A 22335-nucleotide genomic window follows, 5' to 3' on the forward strand; every position below is an offset into this window, starting at 1 on the left:
GAATGTTGAAAGAAACACGAGGCTGCTGGAGGGATGTCAAAAAAGGTGACATAATCCCACCAGCCAACATGACTGTAATTTGCCACTTTGCTTTGTGTTTTACGACGTCAACAGCACATTCATTCCCATACGATAATTTTCATACGATACATAACATAGATGTGTAACGAAATGCACACACATTGCATAACCTCAATACGCGAATTGCCTCTGTCCACCAACGGGATTGAGAATGGATGGATATAATTTTAAAATGTTTACGTACATTTGGCTTACTCGGGGAAAATAAAATCTCAACCGGTCTCAAGACACCGCTGCACGAGTGACCGCCCCCAACTTGGGTAGTTTTGCCACTTCCTTTTGAGAATTTTGAGAAAACACCATATGTTCGGAGAAAATACACGTTTCAAAGGACGAAGAACGCTGAAAACGCCACACAGATTGGTCAGCATTCTACTCAATGTTCTGAGGGCTACTGCGGTGTTTGTTCTGGCCTGCGCGAATACGATAGCTGGCGTAACGTGTCTCCGAGGAGCTTCGGGACATTGGATGGACGTCGCAGATGCCGCCTGATGCACTCACGGAGACGACTCAAGGAGGCTTCCCAGTGCCAGCAAGGCTGGGACATCTTCATGCGATGGAATATCTCGTGAACAACTGTTCCACGATCACTCAATCCACTGTCACCCACAGCCCCCCCCCCCCCTTCTTCTCGAACCCCCCTTTCACCAAATTTCAGAACTCAACGTCACGCTAAATTTCGATGTAAAGCTTTCGTGACTGCAGGGATTCATCTTCTTGGTTCTTTCGGTAGAGTCACGTAGAAGGGAAGTAATAAAATAATAAAAATAAAACATAATAAAACAATTCTCACGACGTTTCGGCTGCTTGCGTTGTGGCCGAAACGTCGTGAGAATTGTTTTATTATGTTTTATTTTTATTATTTTATTACTTCCCTTCTACGTGACTTTAACGAAAGAACCAAGAAGATCAACGTAACGCTGTGAACCGTTGTAATTCCCTCCAACACAGCATCATCATCATTACCGCCACCGCCGCGCGTGTCAAGAGCAAGACAAAAGGTAGAGCGTGAGAAGCGAAACTGTGGACACAATCTGTTTAATGTGTCTAGTTTGTTGTCCTTCCTGCCCGCACCACCGATTCCGATAAGCACGGTTGGCTACGTAGGGTGCGAATGAAGTTCAACAGACATACATACATACATCATAATCCTGTGCCCGAGTGTGTGGGTACAGATGCACGAATTTATTAATATATACCGTACAAATGTACCTTGCGTGTGAGGTGTGAGTGGGAGTGTGTTTAAATATTCACATAGCCGCGCAAGTAGGTGTATGTGTGAGCAGGTGCTTTTGAATACCGTACATCAAAGCGAGGACTGAAATGGTCTTTACTTGGTATGAGCAGCACTTCAAGAACCAGACCTTCACACCTTCCCATGCCATGTGAGTTTGGCTATAAAGTGACTTTTAGTTTTTTTACATCAGGGTTTAAACATTATGAGAACTAATATATTATTGTTGTTGTTTATATTATGTTTTATTTTTATTATTTTATTACTTCCCTTCTACGTGACTTTACCGAAAGAACCAAGAAGATTATTGGTTCTTTCGGTAAAGTCACGAGAAGGGAAATAATAAAAGTAAAACATAATAAAATAAAATTCTCACGACTTTCGGAAAGACAGCTCTGTTCTTCACCTGATGACGGCTGATTGCGTTGTGGCCGAAACGTCGTGAGAATTTCATTTTATGTTTTATTTTTATTATTTTATTATTTCCCTTCTACGTGATTTTACCGAAAGAACCAAGAATATGAATCTCTGCAGTGACGAAAGCTATAAATCGAGAACTAACATCTTGGAAATAAATTAAACGACACATTTCTTTTGAAGACAAATTATTTCTTGAAAGGCAAACGAGCGGTGAGAGCGTCGTACAATGATAGTTTTTGTCTGCATCGCACACAAACATTTTAAGCTCATTGCGAGTGGCGCTAATTTGAGCCGTTGCTGTGGCGAGGATTCGTCGGTTGACAGCGCCCATCAACGAACGGCAATCACTCTGCCGATTCGTGATGTGGCTGGTTTTTAAGAATCGCCCTTCAAGCCTACGTTACATCTGCAAGTTCTGCTCAAGGACAAGGCGACATCAGCCGGTACATTTTACGCCACGGCGACGCTAGGACCGCGCGCGCACACGGACAAAAGTATTGTTCGTCTAGAATTGAAGCTTTCGTGACTGCAAGGATTCATACTCTTAGGTTTTTTCGGTAAAGTCACGTAGGTAAGCGACTTTACCGAAAAAAACTAGGAGTATATTGTTCGTCTGAACAGGGGCTTCACCTTGAACGCACATCGAGTGGCCCTATCCTTCGACGGATTAAACAAATGGCTGCTGAGCCGGATGCCTCCACTTGCTCGTGAAGATTAACGCGATTCACCGACCACTCTCTTACTTGGCCACCGTGATCCCGCTGACGAGAGGGGGGGTCCTGAGATCCGACAAATGGAAACTTCCACGGGGGGTTTGTGCTCGGCCCGGTGGACAATTGAACCTCATGGCGGGACCCCGGGGTCCAATAAGCCCCCGGCTCTCGCATGAACATTATAATGTCAACAAAAACTTTGCTCTTTTTTCACCAATGGGTTTGAAGGATGGTGGCAAGTGTTGTCTTGAGAAACATTGGACTTTAAAACTGAAAACTAGATACACTATCGAAAAAATAATTTACACCCCTCTGTCAATCATCGTGTTTCTCAGTGTGGATTTGTGAACACACTTTGTAAACAGGACATACAATAGTACGCGTTTTCAATGCACTGTTCGTATTGTAACAAGCGTTTATACCAATGTTACTCTACAGAGTAGTGGGTCGCCACTCCTCTTATCTGCATTGATACGAGCGGTATGTGGGGACTATGGCTTAACCGCAAAAAAAACCTATCTGCAGGTAAAAGGATTGTCATCGATTGATCCTGGCTGCAGACATTGGTCGGCCACAAATAATAATGAAGATAAGAGAGCAGTTTCACTGTTTTATGAATACCGTTATCTCCATATGTATAGAATGCAAAGTTGTGAATATGTGTGATTGTTCAAAATGTTTAGCGTACTTCCCGACATGCAACAAACTGCAAATTTGCCATGTGGGTACTTTCCAGACTGTACACCATGCAAAAATTATAAAAATACACTTTTGGGGGGGCGGAGCTCAATAATGCATAGATTTTTTGCACGGCAAGTGAGCTGTGACATCACATCTGTCACGTGACCCGGGCACGTGGAAGCGTAACGCATTGTAGTGTAGCGGGTAGCGCTACGCTGCGCTACGAACCCGGCGACCCGAGTTCGATTCCCGCTCACGGCCACCACCGGTGACGATTATTTCAACCGGTCCTGGGCCTCTCCGAGGTCGACTCAGCCTCAAACAAGTAACTGGTGTGTTGTGTGTGAACGTCACCGGGCTTGCTGAATCCAAGTCCCGGGCGAAGTCGGGTAGGACAGCTAGTGACAAATAAAGAACTTAAGTCGTGGAGGCAGTTTGAGCAGCTTTGACTTATGATCTTGCCCATACCCGAGCATGAAGTGCAGCATTCGCTTGTTCAGCTCTTCTGCGCATTCGTCCTCGCCGCTGCGCTTGGACACGGCGTGACAACAGAACGATCCGCGCCAGGCGGGTCGCGACGCTTATGTGCGCGGTGGGACGGAGTCGCCAAAAATAAATGAATTGATTACGATTTTGACTTCCGTTGATTCGAGACCCCGGGGTCCCGCCATAAGGTTCGTTTGCACAGCAGCGCTTTGGAGTGCCACGTCACGGATGCCCTGAACGTGGAAAATGTCCAACAGATGATTGCGCAAGGCTGATTGTGTGGATCATTGGGTTTACTTATACAAGTGCAAATTGGAACTCACGACCTTGGTGTTCAACCGCCAAAGATAAAATGTGATTTCTTTTTCGCATGTTTCACCACCTGCGTCCCCTTTCATTCCCCCCCCCCGCCCATAAATTATCCCCGGAGATCCATGGGTCGTCACCAGGTTTGGATAAAGTATCGATGCAGCCCTGATATCGCTTTGCTTCATGAGGCCACCGCTGGAGAAAGGGCCTCCAGTGGAGGGCCCTCTAGAGGCCTCAAGGTGGCCAGCAACCAAAATAACAAGAGACGTTTTTTCTTCTTGGTTCTTTCGGTAAAGTCACGTAGAATGGAAATAATAAAAAAATATTCTTTAATTTTATTATATTATTACGTTTTATTTTTATTATTTTATTATTTCCATTCTACGTGACTTTACCGAAAGAACCAAGAAGATGAATCCCTGCAGTCACGAAAGCTTTAAATCGAAATTTAAGAGACCTTTTTGTTAAGCCGATTAAAAAAAACTTTACATTTCAAGAGCCGCAGTGCACTGTGGCGAATTTGAGACGGCGGTCCTTCATGCATAACGCCACGAAGCGCTTCCTTAAGGGGCCATCCATTTAGTACGTACGCATGGAGGGAGGAGAGGGGGTTAACCCAAATGCATAGCTTGCCTATGGGGGGTCTACTGACAATGTACGCATAGGAAACGGGGGGGAGGTGAAGCCACGGTAATGATTTGTCTACATTGGCCTTCAACTGAGTTAGATAGTCCGGCGGTGGACTATCTGTTTGCTTAAACACGTTCATATTATTAATTCTTCATCGTTTCTGCGTGGATTAAATATCGGCCGTTCTATAGGATTCGGTGGGGGGGGGGGGGTAAAAGTACGCGTGCGTACAGGGAGGGGGGAGGGATCAAGTTTTGACAGATTTTTGCGTACCTACTAAATGGATGGTCCCTAAAGAGCCCGCGGGTGTGCCGACCACTGATTTAAGAGGGTGTTCGAACCGACGTCTTGGAAAGCGGTGGGAGCCACCCACACTTTACACCGCCACACACATGATTAAAAAAAGGAGAGATGTTAACTACCTCGCCTGGTATACAGGAGGTCGGGTTCGATCCCGACCATGACGCCTGTTAATTTGGAGTTTGCGTGTTCTCATCGTGGTCGCGTGGATTTTTCTCCCTGCCCTCTGATTTTCCCCTCCACATTTAGAAACACGCGTTTAGAGTATTTGGCTGCTATGCATTTCCACATGATAAGCCACTTCGTCGTGGCTATCACTTGCCACCAGGTCGCTTCTGGAAAAGAGCTGTATTGCTCAGTGGACCATACCTAGTAAAATAAAAAAAATCTTTAATAGTTTAGTTAATAGATTATTTAAAGCGGACCGTAAACACAATGATGAAAGAATGCGGGTTGAATCAGGTTGGAGTGCTTTTTAGAAAACAGAACTTGATAACGAAAAGTAACGTTCCTGTGTGCCTACACCTTAATAACCAAAGAAAAACTTTCGTAAGTTTTGTACATTTGCTGACGTTTGGTTCAGAATCACGCATGTGAAAAAAATTTAAGCGCGCTGAAAAGTGCGCAAAGAAACGTGGAGGTGGGCACGCTCTTGACATTACATTGAGTGGCGCAAAGAGGAATGCGTGAATTTGAGAAGACACCGGTTAATGTTACAATGTGACAATTCAAGCTTGAAAGTAAAGTGGACTTGGGGGGACGCATTGCTGGAAAGGAAGTCAAGGAGCAAATGAATTAAAACGAGCCGTAGACAAACAAGTCAAAAGGCGTCCCAGAGGGCGTTAACTGGGGAGATGGAGCGACAAAATCAGCTCAGATGTGGTGGACGGAGCACAACGACACAGATAAGGATCGCAAGAGATGGAAGAGGGTAGTTTGGCAAAGGTATTCAACCAGTAGTGTGGACTGACCACGTCTGACAATGATCGATGCCGTAATACGCCATTGCCAGCTGAAATAATACTTTGCTTGCTTATGCTGTACTATTTATATCTTCCAAGCCTAAATGTTTTATACAGTATAGAGGTACAGTACACACACGTGTGTTTCTATGCTCCACCTTCCCGGTGCAGTACATGCAAGTTTGCATGTTTACCTCTGCTGAAAACAACATTGTCAGTCGGGTGAAATAGCAAATATTCCTTAGTCAGAGGACGAAACAACACTTAAAAGGGTAATCTAAAGGCTGATGATACAGAAGCGAAATTGCTATTTTAAAATATATATAGATATGTACTTGGCCTAACTCAAGACACAGTCATGCTGGTTGCCCAAGGCTGGCGTGCAGAGTTTACACAATGCACACAGTTGGAATATTTGTAGTGGCCCTAAGCATTTACCCGCTTTGATTTTCATAAGTTAAGGATGTACAAGTGATACAATTGCCAGTGGTGTTTTTACAATTGTGTGCGGTGTATACGGGGGGCGCATCTTTGGAACATTGACAGTGCAAGATAAGAGAGAGACAGACGGCGGTTTAAACCGGAGATAAACAGGCTCTGAAAAAGGCAAAACAAACATCACCTTGGACAATTATTACACTTGCTGGGCCGTGGTTACGCCACACCTCTACAAAAAGTAGTTTGCTACTCAGAGGAGATGATATCTAAACCTGTGCTTGTGGCGCTCGACACACCGGGGCAGTGAGTACACGGACAGACAGGGAATAAACGGTGTCATTTCTGGCACCCGCGTAATGTTTCAAACACCCATTTGGGTAGTCCGCTAAGAGGGTGGTGGGGGGGGTAACAATAGGAACGATTGACAGGTGAGATATTGTAATTGAGATGGTTGGCAACGGAGATGGCTGAAAGTTGAGATGTTAAAGGGGTTGATATATTGAAATGGACGGCAAATACCAAATGATTTAGACAGACGGTTAATTGGCGACCATTATGGAGCCAAGTTAGGGTTTGGAGAGCAGGCACGGGTCAAGTTCATGATGAGACTATTGACGATGTGAAATGGTTTGTGCGATTTCACCTTTGAGACCGCCTGTCACGAGCGAGGTTTTACGACGCACGAAAGAATGATAGTTGCGGGCGATTCACAAACGGTGTAACCAACAGATATCTTTATTTCTGCATTCTTTGAAAGGGAACGCGAATATATCGTCGGGCTGACATTAGCTGTGGAGCAAAACCGTGCCATTGTGTTTCTTGAATCGATTAATCCATGACACGGTGTAACAATCATACGATTGTAGAGGGCATTAAGTAATTTTAAACATACTCTTAGTTCTTTCGGTAAAGTCACGTAGGTACTTGATGCAGCAAATCTGGCTGTGACGGCCCCACCTGATGACGGAGACTTGTGTTGCCTCCGAAACGTCGTGATTTTTATTTTATTTTTATTAATTTTAATTTCATTTTTTACCTACGTGACTTTACCGAAAGAACTAAGAGTATGAATCCTTGCAGTCACGAAAGCTTCAAATCTAGAATTAATTTTAAACACTTCGGATGCCGGATGGCAGTGTCTCCGTGCGACGTTCTCGCTGAATATCGTGGACAGAGCTCAACGGAAGGCGTTTTTGAGAGAGGAAATGGCACGTGGAGAGGCGTAAAGACCTCCTCGTTACCGCATTATTAACGACGCGTGATCAAGTCTCAATTAAAAAACAATCGACGGCACGTAGATTCAGTCGTGAGACGTGAACATCGACGCAAGCTTCTACGTGTGTGATGAAAATATACCAATGGCTCTTACCCAATGTGGCAAAAACTGTACACACACATCGTCAAATGGGTACTGGTTATTGCGGGTGGTAACACGTTTTAAAGGCACACACTTTCTGAGCGCCTCCTCCGTCACATAATCGAACACCGTACTTGTATCAATGTACATGTCCCGTGCAGACTTTCTTACGGGAAAGTGCAAGTAAGATTACGGATTGTGTAAAGTCAGCAGAGCATTTCATTATCGAGTTTATGGACTTTCCTTTGGTATGGTCTACATGCGCATGGTCGTTACATTGTACCGTGGGCTAACGTTGAAGAAGGTATTGCTCGCTCAATAGCTGTCAACCCATCACGGTTTACCCCGTATTCTTGTACAGGGAAATTGAGCGTTCAGGTCCATACGACTTACGGCCGTTTCAATACGGGCAAAAAATGTTTTGTATCTTTGTTAGTGTTTCTCCCTTGTGATGGGAAATTGTAGGATGAACGTTGGGATTTATACGGGCACGGGGTGACCAATAAGCTCTGAATTGGTCTGCATGGCACTGATCAGGGCTTGACAGGTATGAGAGTGGGCGAGTGAGTGTGTGGGTGAGTTTACTCGTGGTGATTGTCTATTTATTTGTATTTCTCCCTTGTGATTGGACTTTGTAGGATTCACGTTGGAATTTATAAGGTGAACAGGGTGACTAATAAGGTCTGATCAGGGGTTGACAGGCATGTTACTCACACGGCCAGACGGCAACCATACATTGCGACTTCAGAACATTGCTTGGCATGTAAATGCGTCACGCGATCACACATCAGTTTCCCTACACGCATACTTGAACAACGCTGCAACAGCTGTATGAGCAGCGGTAATGCGGGTCGTGAAATCCTGCGTCCAAGCTACTGGTAAGGGTGACTACATCTCACGTGGCGCTGAACCAAAGTCACACGCGTTCCAGCACACACAGAAGGATGTCAATATGCAAATCTTCTCGCAACCACAGAGAGGTTTACATTTTGATGATACGCAGGGTGATACATTCGCAGATATATATTTTTTAAAAGCACTCCGCTTTTCAGCTTATCGCATGATTTAAATTCATAAGCACAAGACGGGCTATGTGATAAGAAGTGTATCAAGTATTCGCTGACTCTCTGAACAAAGATAAAGGACTGAGAGGCGCGGGCGAGGAAGAGGCGGCGGCGCTACCGACAATTGTCCAAGCTCTGCGGCCCTCTACTTACGAATTTGTTATCGACTAATAAATGCGTGTTTGTACATGTTGGAGGAAACCGGAGCACCCCGATAAAGCACGTGCGTGCGAGCGAGGGGGTAACACTCTATCCCCCGTGCGTACAGACAGATGGAACTGGTGGTGAGTCCGCATGATTTCCGGACCGCCGTCTTGTGGCCAAAGCCAGGGTTAAGGCTCATCGTCGATGCCCATCCACGGGAAGGGAGTTTCACAACACTTGAGTGATCCACCAACAGTAAGTCTCCACAGTGCTGGCTGGCAAGCCACGTGCATAGCCACCACACCACGGGTTAACGTTAACACAGCCGATTTAATTTGGTGGGAAGTCGTGTAAAGAGAGGACTTGCGTTCACAAATATTGTGGGTTTTAAAAAAGAAAAATCTATCATTCCTAGAACAGTAACTTTTCTCTATTCAAACAATTGACCCGCTAACGCGTGCATAAATGCCGATTTGACAGTGCTCATTGTTGCCTATCGCTTGACGAGTTGGGCCCTTAGGCCATGTATATAGCTCAGCAAAAACTGTGTTACGAAAAAAAACCCCCATAAAACGACTACGTTATTGTTACTTCTTCAATGCTGCTGTATTTGTACGTGGATCGCGCCGAACGAATGACCCGTGGACTTACCTGATCCGGTGGCGATAATCTCGGAGTCTGATGCTGCTCCTGCTGCTGCTCCTGCTGCTGCTGCTGGTTCAGGATGAGTCCGGGACACGTGTTGGGAGTTCGTAGCGGGATCTTAAAGTGCCCAGCACGACTCTTAGCACGGCCCCACTCTCACTCCAGCTCACCCCCCTCCCACTTCCTCTCGGCCTCTCTCCGAACAGCCGCGGATCGCGATAACGAAGCCAAACAAATGTTTCACTGCCACACCACCGCACTGCTGAGAGAGGACTGACTGAACGACATCACCATCAGCGCCACTGTCATTCCCAGCCCGCGGGTGAGCCACGACCCTCGATCAACACACGCCCACTCAGCCTCGCATCACCCACCCTCACTCACTCACAGACCCACCCTCACTCACTCACCCTCACTCACTCACCCACCCACCCTCACCCACCCTCACTCACTCATCCACCCACCCTTACCCACCCTCACTCACTCATCCACCCACCCTCACCCACCCTCACTCACCCATCCACCCACCCTCACCCACCCTCACTCACAGACCCTGACTCACCCATCCACCCACTCACCCACCCTCATTCACTCATCCACCCACCCTCACCCACCCTCACTCACCCATCCACCCACCCTCACCCACCCTCACTCACTCATCCACCCACCCTCACCCACCCTCATTCACTCATCCACCCACCCTCACCCACCCTCACTCACCCATCCACCCACCCTCACCCACCCTCACTCACTCATCCACCCACCCTCACTCACCCATCCACCCACCCTCACTCACCCATCCACCCACCCTCACTCACAGACCCTGACTCACCCACCCTCACTCACTCATCCACCCACCCTCACTCACCCATCCACCCACCCTCACCCACCCTCACTCACCCATCCACCCACCCTCACTCACCCATCCACCCACCCTCACCCACCCTCACTCACCCTCACTCACCCATCCACCCACCCTCACCCACCCTCACTCACCCATCCACTCACCCACCCTCACTAACCCTCACTCACCCTCACACCCACACCCCCTCACTCACCCACACCCCCTCACTCACCTTCACATCCCCTCACTCACCCTCACAACCCTCACACCCTCACTCACCCTCACACCCTCACTCACCCTCCCACACTCTCACTCACCTTCACACACCCTCACTCCCTCACTCACCCTCACACCCTCACCACCCTCACACACCCTCACTCACTCACTCACACACCCTCACTCACCTTCACTCACCCTCACACCCTCACTCACCCTCACACCCTCACTCACCTTCACTCACCCTCACACCCTCACTCACCCACACACACCCTCACTCCCTCACTCACCCTCACACCCTCACACCCCCTCACTCACCCTCACACACCCTCACTCCCTCACTCACCCTCACACACCCTCACTCCCTCACTCACCCTCATTCACCTTCACTCACCCTCACACCCTAACTCACCCTCACTCACCCTCACACCCTCACTCACCTTCACTCACCCTCACACCCTCACACCCTCACTCCCTCACTCACCCTCACACACCCTCACTCCCTCACTCACCCTCACACACCCTCACACTCTCACACCCTCACTCACCCTCACTCACCCTCACTCACCCTCACACCCACACCCCCTCACTCACCCTCACTCACCCTCACACCCACACCCCCTCACTCACCCTCACACCCTCACTCACCCTCACACCCACACCCCTCACTCACCCTCACTCACCCTCACAACCCTCACTCACCCTCACACCCCCTCACTCACCCTCACTCACACCCTCACTCACCCTCACTCACCCTCACACCCACACCCCCTCACTCACCCTCACTCACCCTAACACACCCTCACTCACCCTCACAACCCTCACACCCTCACTCACCCCCACACCCCCTCACTCACCCTCACTCACCCTCACACCCTCACTCACCCTCACTCACCCTCACACCCTCACTCACCCTCACACACCCTCACTCACCCTCACACACCCTCACACCCTCACTCACCCTCCTCCCTCACTCGCCCTCACACACCCTCACTCACCCTCACACACCCTCACTCCATCACTCACCCTCACTCACCCTCACAACCCTCACACCCTCACTCACCCTCACTCACCCTCACACGCTCACTCACCCTCACACACCCTCACTCGCCCTCACACCCTCACTCACCCTCACACCCTCACACACCCTCACTCGCCCTCACACACCCTTACTCGCCCTCACACCCTCCCCATCACTCACCCTCACACCCTCACTCACCCTCACACCCTCCCCATCACTCACCCTCACTCACCCTCACACCCTCCCCATCACTCACCCTCACACCCTCACTCACCCTCACACCCTCCCCATCACTCACCCTCACACCCTCCCCATCACTCACCCTGACTCGCCCTCACACCCTCCCCATCACACACCCTCACTCACCCTCACACACCCTCACTCATCCTCACTCACCCTCACACCCTCCCCCACCTACCCCGAGCTACTGACGACGACGATGCTGCTTTGGATGTCGCAATCGCTCATTCAAGTTTTAAGGCACGAACCGTGACTTTTAGGCGCAGTAATGTGCTGTAAAAGGCGCTGATGGTGCATGCTTTCCTCTCAATTATCAGTGGATACGATTGCAAAAAAAAAATGTTTCATGTCTTACCCGTGGAAATTACTGTGTTCAGAAAATGTCGTGGCATTTCGGAGGCACGTCGTGTTCGTCAGCAATAAGGCGGCTCTCTTAGGAGCGCCCTTAACCACGACCTCACTCAAAAGATAAAAGATTTGGGGTTTTTTGCACTCGCTACTGCGCCGTTGTCGTAGTAATCCTGTTTACGTAGTTAATAAAGTGTAAAATAGGAACTCGTTAGTATTCAAAGTCCAGAAGGCGTTGACGGATAGGGATTCAGTTGTGGGGGCCAAACCGCAGTTCCCATTAATGGACGTAAAAAAATATATAATAAGTAAATAACGACGGACAACTGCAGACTCATTTGAAAATAATAGATTTCAACTTTACATCGCGTGTGTGTGTGGGGAGCGGTGGTGCAGCGGTTAGCGCTACGCTGCGCTGCGAACCCGGCGACCCGGGTTCAATTGCCGCTCACGACCAACAACACCGGTGACGATTACCTGAACCGGTCCTGGGCCCTCCCCTAGGTCGACTCAGCCTCAAATGAGTACCTGGTGCGGTGTGTAGTAAACATCGCCACTGGGGAGACAAAGGCGGCCGGGCGTGGTGTTTGACCACCAACCCCCTCGTGTACCGTGCCGGCCTTCATAGGTGCTCGCTAACAGCACTTGCCCCAACAGTCTGTTAAGGCTACACGGGGGATCTTCGTCTTTGCGTTTCAACGTGGAGAGCGGTGGCGCAGTGGTTAACGCACTGCGCTGCTGCGAACCCAGCGTCCCGAGTTCGATTCCCACTCCATCGACCAAATAACAAATATTTTAAGCGGTCCTGTCAAAGGCTAAAAGGGGAGATTCTGTGTCTTTGCGTGTTTCAATAGCTATGTAGGCTAACCCAGAGTGAGCTGTTATTGTCTTGTTTGATGATGGGTTTTGGGATTATCTTTGATGCCTTGGGATTTGCAACAGAGGATGCTGCATCACGCCGCTCTCCCTACTTACTGCAGATACGCGTTTTTCTGTTTATGTTTAAGGTTTTAGAGGCAGCAGATCTCACTTCAGGCGATTGTTATTCACTTGTTATCTTGAACGTGCAAGGCTGTTAACATTCACGTCAACAACAGATCATTGCTGCGGCTATTAATGTTGCATAACCTGTTACCGCATTGGGAAGGACAAGAAACCGGTTTGCCGCTTAGAGCAATAAACGTAACGTGCTCACAATTTTAAACCGAGACTAACAGCCAGCCAGCGAGCAAAAAAAAAAATTGTCTAACAAAATAAATGTGTCTAACAAAATAAATGTGTTTAACAAAATAAATGTGTTTAACAAAATAAATGCGTCTAACAAAATAAACGTGTCGAACAACATAAATGTGTTTCACAAAATAAATGCGTCTAACAAAATAAATGCGTCGAACAAAATAAATGCGTCTAACAAAATAAATGCGTCTAACAAAATAAATGTGTCCAACAAAATAAATGTGTCTAACAAAATAAATGTGTTTAACAAAATAAATGCGTCTAACAAAATAAATGTGTATAACAAAATAAATGTGTTTAACAAAATAAATGTGTTTAACAAAATAAATGTGTTTAACAAAATAAATGCGTCTAACAAAAGAAATGTGTCTAACAAAATAAATGTGTTTAACAAAATAAATGTGTCTAACAAAATAAATGTGTTTAACAAAATAAATGTGTCTAACAAAATAAATGTGTCGAACAAAATAAATGTGTCTAACAAAATAAATGTGTCTAACAAAATAAATGCGTCTAACAAAATAAATGTGTCTAACAAAATAAATGTGTCGAACAAAATAAATGTGTTTAACAAAATAAATGTGTCTAACAAAATAAATGTGTCTAACAAAATAAATGTGTTTAACAAAATAAATGTGTCTAACAAAATGAATGTGTCTAACAAAATAAATGCGTCTAACAAAATAAATGTGTCGAACAAAATAAATGTGTCTAACATCGTCCAGCAGGGTCACGATCCTGCGCCTTTTTCCGAGCGGGACACGCCCGGCCACGCAGGCGGACAGGAATCCGGGCATGAAACCAGTCAGCAAAACTTTATTTATTTTCTCTTCTGCCGCTCCTCTAGATCACTGTGGGTATGACATAATATGAAACGAAGGGAGCTGTCGCAACCGGCCTGCAATGGTTCGCAGCACACCCAGCAGATGTCTAAGTGTGGTTTTTGCTTTTATTTTTAATTTATTTTGTAATTTTTAATTTATGTTCATAGAACCAAGATTATGGTTTCACCACAACTCAGTCAACCGGCAGATCGCGTGCGCTGCGGTAAAGTGTTGGAACGCCCACCTCCTCCAACGCTTCTGGGCAGCGTGGAAGAGTAGACCAAACACAAGAACTAATCTCCGTCTCGTTGGTGGCTCTCCCCCCTCCGCCCAGCAGCAGCAGCGGCGTGACAAAGCAATTCCAGTGTTGAGCAAACCTTCACCTTTGAACTGGAACAAGGGCAAACCGGCCACGAGGCGACTAAGACCGCTCCTGCCGTTTGTACAAACGCACGTGCCACGGGTCGGTGTTCTGACTCCAACCACGGGGTTTTAGCGATGTCAAAAACGGTTTCAGTTTTCCTTGGTTGAACCGATGCTGCCGGAATCCCACAAGGCCGTGTGGCTGATTGGGATGTGCAACAAAACACATCGATTGTCTCAACGGCCCTGATCGCCACCTCTAAAACACATTGAATCGGCAATGAAAGGTGTTGTGTGAATTGCCACAGGCTTTGGTTCCGATATTATTATTTGTATGCTGTTGTGGATTTGTTCCGCTTCTATCCATTAGCCCAATATTTGACTGTAATCTTTGCTCTATAGTTTATGAAAGGGCTCGAATGTACACAAAAGCCAATTGTTACTGTGCCTTTAATGTAAGGTTATCTTGCTTTGATTCCCACCCGCAATGGCCCCTTTAAAAAACAAACATTGACTCTGCACGGGCTACAGTATTGCCAGATTGTAATAACAGCATTAGACCTACGTGTACACCCGCATGTGTGTAAATTATAATACGCACGAAAAAATGTGTTTAATCCCTAAATTAAGTCAATGAAATCAAATGTATTATTCATGAATGTTTTAATTAAAAGACTGCGCTTTGAAGAAAACCTCATTTTGCAATGACGTGGTTGTTGTCATCCTATGCCAAGTCACATACGCCCAACTGTGTCTCGTTATTCTGGTCGTGCATCTTAACCCAAATGAGATTGAGGCATTCATTTAGTCGTTTCTGAACGACGACTTCTGGCTTCATCTCGCGTCCGCCACTGCAAAAACACGGGAGGCGCTCGCATCCTGTATTCGACAAAAAAAAGCTTTGCTGGCTGGCTGGCTGACAATCAGCTGTTTTAGATAAATATAACCACACATGTGACATCAGTTTCGGATTTACATATTATAGCAACACGCAAAGAGTGCACTCTGTGATATGTTTCGCAAAGCGTTGGAACGTGTGCGCCTAAATTATTTGGCAATGATTAACGATGTTGCCGAATATGTAACGCTGCCCAGCCCATTTTCACAAAAGAGGACGGGTTACCTTTTCTCTCTCTCGACAACGACTTTGCTACGCAGCTGTAAAACAGGGCCTTAAAACTTTGAGGTATGGTAACCATACCTTTATGTGAGTTGAGACACACTTAAAGTGTTTCTTTGTTGAGTGAATTCGCTTTTAAAAGCCAATTTCGACATCGCCAGTGTACACTTGTGACACACATGCGCTTAGTTTCATTCTATTTGCGAGGCGTAGGGGAACTTGGTAGAAGTAGGTCTGACGTTTCAGTATTTTTTTTATTTGACCACGTGAACGGTGAAACACTCCCGCACCTCCGATTAGCACGGTTGACTACATACGGTGCGAAAAGATTTCAAGATACATAACACATTGAGATACGTATCACATGTGACGATGTATGCATTGGTCACCATAAGTAGTAGCAGTAGCCATAATCTATCTACTGCTGGATGTAGACCTCCCGAATTCACCACCATCTCTTACATGAGTCTCACCTTGCAACAATCCATCTAGCTCCCGTACATCTCTCCAACTTCAGAATCATCAGAACATTTATTCATACTGGAGGAATCCGATGAGCTAGAAAGCTCTTTCTCACAGACGTCAAGTACGGGCGGGTAAAAACGTTTCAACAACAAACAGTACAAAAACATAATAGTAGTGCATAGTACAATAAAGGTAAACAAATCACCCAAACACACATACAAATACAACTTAACTATCCCCCATCCTGCCAGGCAAAGCCCACTGAGCTATTAACTTATTTTTCAGAAGCGACCTGCCCATAAATGATAGCTCAACAAAGTGGTCCATCAATTGGTCATTTAGAGCACCAAAATAATCTAAATCGTACTCTTAGTTCTTTCGGTCAAGTCACGTAGGTAAAAAATGAAATTAAAATTAATAATATTATTATTTTATTTTTTATTAATTTAAATTTAATTTTTTACCTACGTGACTTTACCGAAAGAACTAAGAGTATGAATCCTTGCAGTCACGAAAGCTTCAAATCTAGAATCTAAATCGTCTCAATGCGTGTTTCTAAATGTGGAGGGAAAAACCGGAGAACCCGGAGAAAAAATCCACGCGACCACCGGGAGAGAGAGAGACATGTAAACTCCAAATATACAAACGTCAAGGTCGGGATCGAACACCCGACCTCCTGCATACCAGGCGAGGGAGATGACATCTTGATCCGGGTGACGCTGGCAAATCAGACTATCCTGGCCTCTTGAGTTCTCACCTGCTTCATCAAATAATCATGATACTTAAATTAACATAAAAGCACATCGCTCCATCTCGTGGGCGATCCCACTCTCAGGCGCGATCCCTTCGTGCTGCCGCTCCACCATTAAGCCCTTGTCCACCGGCTATCATCCCTTTTTCGTCACGAGTTCTGCATGTCCAAGGCCGCTTCCTGTTATTCACGGGTTATGTAACAATGGCACTAATTAGAATTTTCCCTCCGGTCTGTGTGTTCCCTCTTTCTGTCCTTCAGGGCGATTCCAATCATTGCCATCGCTCCGTGCGCCTTTGCGCTCTCCACTATCTAGCCCCATATTCTCGAACTCGGGTCTTCCCAACTCGGATTACTGCAAGATCCGACCATGTCCGTGCAGTGCTCGCTGATCTGCATTGGCAGTCCGGTCGTCGAATGAACACATCGTAAGGTCGCGCTCATCACACACAAAGTGCTTGACACAAACGAACCGCAGTAGCTTGCTGGTCTCGTCAAGGAGCATAGACCATCATCACGTGACACTCCGGTCATCCTGACAGCGCAGCGGCTTCTGGTTGGCCGCCGAACAAAGACGGTCACCGCATCGCGCGCTTTTCGATGCGCTTCTGTGGTCGTCTGGAACGTTCTTCCTTCCGATATTAGGAAGCCACTGGAGCTGGGCACTTTTAAATCGAGATTGAAAACTAATTTCTCTAGAGATGCTTTTGTTGTTGAGTTTCTTGTCTTTCCCCCCGCACGTCCGATGAGCACGGTTGCTTATGTACGGTGCGAAAGAAGTGCAACATACTGTGCACTCACGTGTAAGGCTTTAAAAGACGTCCTGAGACGGAACCTGCACAAAACTCCTAACATCCACAACTCCAACCTGGAACAGCTGGGAACTGGCAGATGAATCATGTTTCAGAGAACGGTCCAACCGGGAGCGTGCGACTGCGCATCGTGCGGCGAGCCATCTCTCCGGCATTGTGGCCGCGGAGCGACGTGATGACTCGGAAGCACAGCTGGTGATTTGTTGACATCATCCTTGAACCTGAGAATGAAAACAAAAATGGAAAATATTTTTAGTAAATCGGTCTGCTTTGTTATTTTTTTTGTCTTCCACCGGCCCTTCCTGCTTCTTTGATGAAGTCCACCTGGTCCAGATGATTGCCTTTTTTGTTGATATCGTGAAGGGCATCGCTCACTTGAAGTTTCACATGCGGCGCTGCCTCCTCCCATTTGGCAAACCGGGTTGATTCCCTCGGAAACAGACGGTTTTATTTCGCGACTGAGATCTGCACGATTGAGATGTCTTAACATCAGCGGAGATGTCCGTATGCAGACTACACTTCTAAAGGTATTCAAAAGAGATTTGATGTATTTACGTCTCCACACACATAACTACACACTGCATGCAGTCCATTTGGTAAAAAAAATAACAGGTGGCAATCAAGCAGGCGTGAATATGCTCGAACACCAAATAGATAACCGTTGCAAGGTATAACGTCTGCATTAATCACACACACTTGTAGCAAACATGCAACACAAACATGCTCTAATAACACTGGTCAACAAAAAAAAATTTTGGCCCGGACTTTTGCAGCTGTTTTAGACTAATTTCAGGGTGCTGATTCCAAATCTGATCTCAGATTTTCTCTATCACATCTCATTTTTATGCTATCGGCATACCCCATTTTCATTGATTTTACCAGAAATTTACTCTGTCACTTATGATTGCAAGCTGTTGCGAGTCAGTGACTGCTTTAGTGTTAAAATATGGTGCTGTATTTTTAGGATAGTGTGTTTATAATATCATTTTATGTAGATATCCACATTTATTTAATATTTTTCTTCTGCAGTTTTTATTGAAAATGCAATATTTGATATCTCAAAAACCTGATGTGACAGACAAAAACTGGAATCAGCACCCCAAAATGACCTTAAAACCGTTGGAATACCTTATGCCAGAAAAAGTGTGTTGACCAGTGTAATATATGATGCATTGACATTGAAAGTGATTGGTCTACACCAGAGAGGGCCTTCTTTGTGGCCTTGTCTGGCCAGTGTCAGACCACAGGACGACAAAAGGCAAAACAGTACGAAGGCGATGCAAGTATCGGAGCGTTTCGTCATTTTGATGACATCTGCATTTGGTGATGACTCTCCTTAATTGCCTCTTGAACAAGTCGTGCGTGAGAAGGTACACGGCTGAATGTCAGATTTCATGACACACGTATTCCGTTCGCCGTGCTCCACAGATAAGCCAGATTAAAAGGAGGATTTTTTTTTGCCTTTGGTTTCTGTGTTCAAACAGATTAAAACCTCTTAATTGTTGAACAAGAGCATCGTCGGTAACCTTGCTGAGAATTTATAGCATTTAAACAATTACTTAAAGTAGCGCCGATGTTCAATATTTGTGTGCAATTCGGAAATTTAATCTGTTATTAAAGGTCCTTGTAAGCATGTTTAAATCCCCGTAAGTGCCACGCGTACGCTTGGTTCGGGCGGGTAAACATCAGAATCAGAATATTTATTTACACTGGAGGAATCTGATGAGCTATCAAGCTCTTTTTCCACACATGTCACCACGAACGATGCAACATGCTACGCACACCACCACTCGGGGATGCCACGTCGATGAGAATTTCCTCAACAGCCAACAATTATTACCAGTGCGGTGAGGTATGGGTCAAACAATGCCCGTGGACTCAAGAGTCTTGGGTCTCATCCATCAGTGGACTGACAAGGCGACCGTACTTATTGTTCTTACACACATTGTTCAACGTACATTGTATGTACGTTGAATTTATTCCGCACTCTACGTAACCAACCATGCTAATCGGAGGTGCGGTCGAAGAACAACAAACCAAAAGCCGAAAAGCAGTTCTAAAGAAATGAGTTTTGAATCTATAATTAAAAGTGCATATTTCCAATGGCGTTCTAATATCGGAAGAACGTTCCAGACGGCCGCAAGAGCGCCTCTGCGCATCTTTGCTGAGAATTTACAGCCCTTACTGTCAATCCAGCTCGTTATTTTATATTCATATTACATCAATTGTACATCGTCAAAATTAGATCATTTAATATACCATGGTCGGCATGGGTCCACAAAATGTACTCTACAAAACGAGAATTCAACGTAAGTGAAAAAAAAACTTCCACTGATATCATCATTCACAATTCCTCTTGTCATTGAAACTAAAGTAGCAACGTGCAGTGCAAGCTCAGAGTTTTAATAGCCGTACATTCAATTCCGCTGTAAAGGTCAGTGAGTTTTAACACATAAAACAACAATGGACTCCAGAGGAGTGATTTTTGTAGCGTAAGGTGCACGGCTAAGTGCATTTTAGCGCGTTACGGATTAGTCACAAGCATGGGGTTGGCAGGTCATATACTGTAATCTCTCCGACGAGGTTTCGGGTCGTACGGCATGTTTTTCGGCACGCTGCTGGTCTCCCCCCTAAATCTTCCCTTGGCCCCATCGTCTCCCTGAGTGGCTCAACGATTCCAATCTTGCCCGGCCAGAATGATGCCCACCTCCTCACATGCAGTGAGGTTTGCCCCCTGTATCCTAACAGCTGATTTCCACCCATACCAGAGAACCTAGAGCACTGGTTCCAGAAATACCGCAAGGAGCTTCTTGAAAGCGTCAGTCAAACATTAACGAACGGACACCCCAAGAGAGGTGAGCTGGGGGTAAGGGGTGCTGGATGCAAAGGTGGTGGTGACATGTTGGATGCGTTTGCTTTGCAACTAAGGTCATTGCTACTTAACTCTCCTCCCCCACACACACCGTTTCACCACCACCACCATTGCCGATCGAACGATACAATGTCCACCGCGGTCAGAGAGAATGTGCACAAGGTCGCTATTCTCCGTCACCGTGTCCTCTCCTCGGGTCTTGTGACGTCAAATCACGAGACGCCGCTGACGATCGTCAGCGCTGTCGAGAAAAAACGGACACCTCGACGTTTTGCTTTTTTAAAATAAAACTAAACTACGTTGCTTTTATTTGACCAGGTATGGCCCACGGTGCTGTGTAGCTCGTTTTGAGAAGTGAACTGGTCACAAACGATGACTCAACAAAGTGGCTTTTCACGTGGAAATGTATAGCAGGCAAATAACTTGAAATGCATGTTTCTAAACGTGGAGGGGAAAAGCGGTGGACCCGGAGAAAAGTCCACGCAAACCACGAGGAGAGAGAAATACGCAAACTCCAGATATACAGCAGGCGTCAGGGTCGGGATCTCAAAGCATAAACATCCGCAGGTTTTATGCGTGTGTGTGTGTGTTTGTAGTCATTCCGCCAGCACTTCCCCAATCAGCACGGTTGGCTACGCGAAATAAGTTCAACATACATAGACCTCACTCTTAAAATAAAGAAATAAATAAGTATAACCCGTAAAAACAAAGTTTTTCACTATAAATCCTTTATATGCGTGGCAGCGATCTTAATATAAAGGATTTAAAAATATATTCGCCTGTGGAAGACGCGGGGATCGATCCCGCGACCTTTGGCATGGGAAGCGAGGGCGCTACCAACTGCGCTACTCCGCCACGGCCTGTGGAGGGGTTACGCTCTGGGCTCTTACACTCTGACGTTCAGCCAAAGCCATGAATGCGTTCTATTTGAATATATGTAAAATAATTTTTTTTTGCCTAAAAAGTTTACTGCCGTACGCACAACGAGTCTGTGTGGAAAATGTCAGCTCGATTGGATCACGGGAAGTGGGTTAAAAAACGACCGAAAGATTTGCACGGTCCTAAGCAAGCAAGCAAGCACGCGAACTTAATATAAAGGATTTAAAAACATGTGCTTGGCAAGGGCACCTTGGCCAATGGTCGAGACTGGTGGCTGAGCAAACGCTGGTGACAGGTAAATGGCCTGGAGCAGTGGTTCTTCTTCTTCTTTAACAGGGGGTGCACGCTTCACCCCCTGAGTGTGCGAGATGCCCTTTCTGGAGGGTAGCGAGACATGGCCAGATTTCTTTTTGAAGTAAAATAATCGAATCACAAATTAAGCACGGGCAAGTAGGTACAACTTACTTTGTTTCATCAAAACCCTATGTATTTAGTAGTGCCGTATTGTGTGACGAGGCCGTGGCGGCTTGGAGAGAGACAGAGAAAGAGAGACTTTCCACAGCAGTGGATTTGAGAGCAGTCATAGCCGAGGTAGCGACAACGGGTTTTTGGCGCGGAGATCTTGACTTTGAACAAAGTCCGTGGAATCTTGGCACGTGCTGGGACATTGTATTAGATCCTTCCTTCATTTGTTTGCCGAGACTGATAACTCACAGTTAATGACTCAAACATTATCCACTGGGTCTTAGGTGAATAAAAAAATCCAGCAACAACAACCTTTACATGATGGGGACCTCATTTGCCAGTAAAAATATGATAATTGGTTCTTTACCCTTCTATCTGGCAACAAAACTGACACCTTTTTGCAAGGAGTCATGTT

The 22335-nt window shown here is 46.2% G+C and overlaps 1 protein-coding gene and 1 long non-coding RNA gene across 2 annotated transcripts in view; one reads left to right on the plus strand and one right to left on the minus strand.

Moving 5' to 3' along the window:
• Positions 1–9789, minus strand: part of LOC133343329 (CMP-N-acetylneuraminate-beta-galactosamide-alpha-2,3-sialyltransferase 1-like) — a 57908-nt gene extending 48119 nt beyond the window's left edge. The window contains exon 1 of the mRNA XM_061552848.1: positions 9471–9789. The gene's annotated coding sequence lies outside the window, so the exon portion shown is untranslated. The remainder of the gene's footprint in view (positions 1–9470) is intronic.
• LOC133343331 (uncharacterized) lies at positions 8266–15231 on the plus strand. Its single transcript, XR_009755244.1, has 4 exons — positions 8266–8489; positions 8944–9074; positions 9671–9786; positions 14361–15231. It is a non-coding gene; the product is annotated as an uncharacterized LOC133343331 (long non-coding RNA).
• Positions 15232–22335: the final 7104 nt, after the last annotated feature.

This window comes from Lethenteron reissneri, chromosome 17 (genome assembly GCF_015708825.2).
Source record: "Lethenteron reissneri isolate LAM-NWPU_2019-01 chromosome 17, ASM1570882v1, whole genome shotgun sequence".
In the NCBI taxonomy this organism is placed as follows: Eukaryota; Metazoa; Chordata; class Hyperoartia; order Petromyzontiformes; family Petromyzontidae; genus Lethenteron; species Lethenteron reissneri.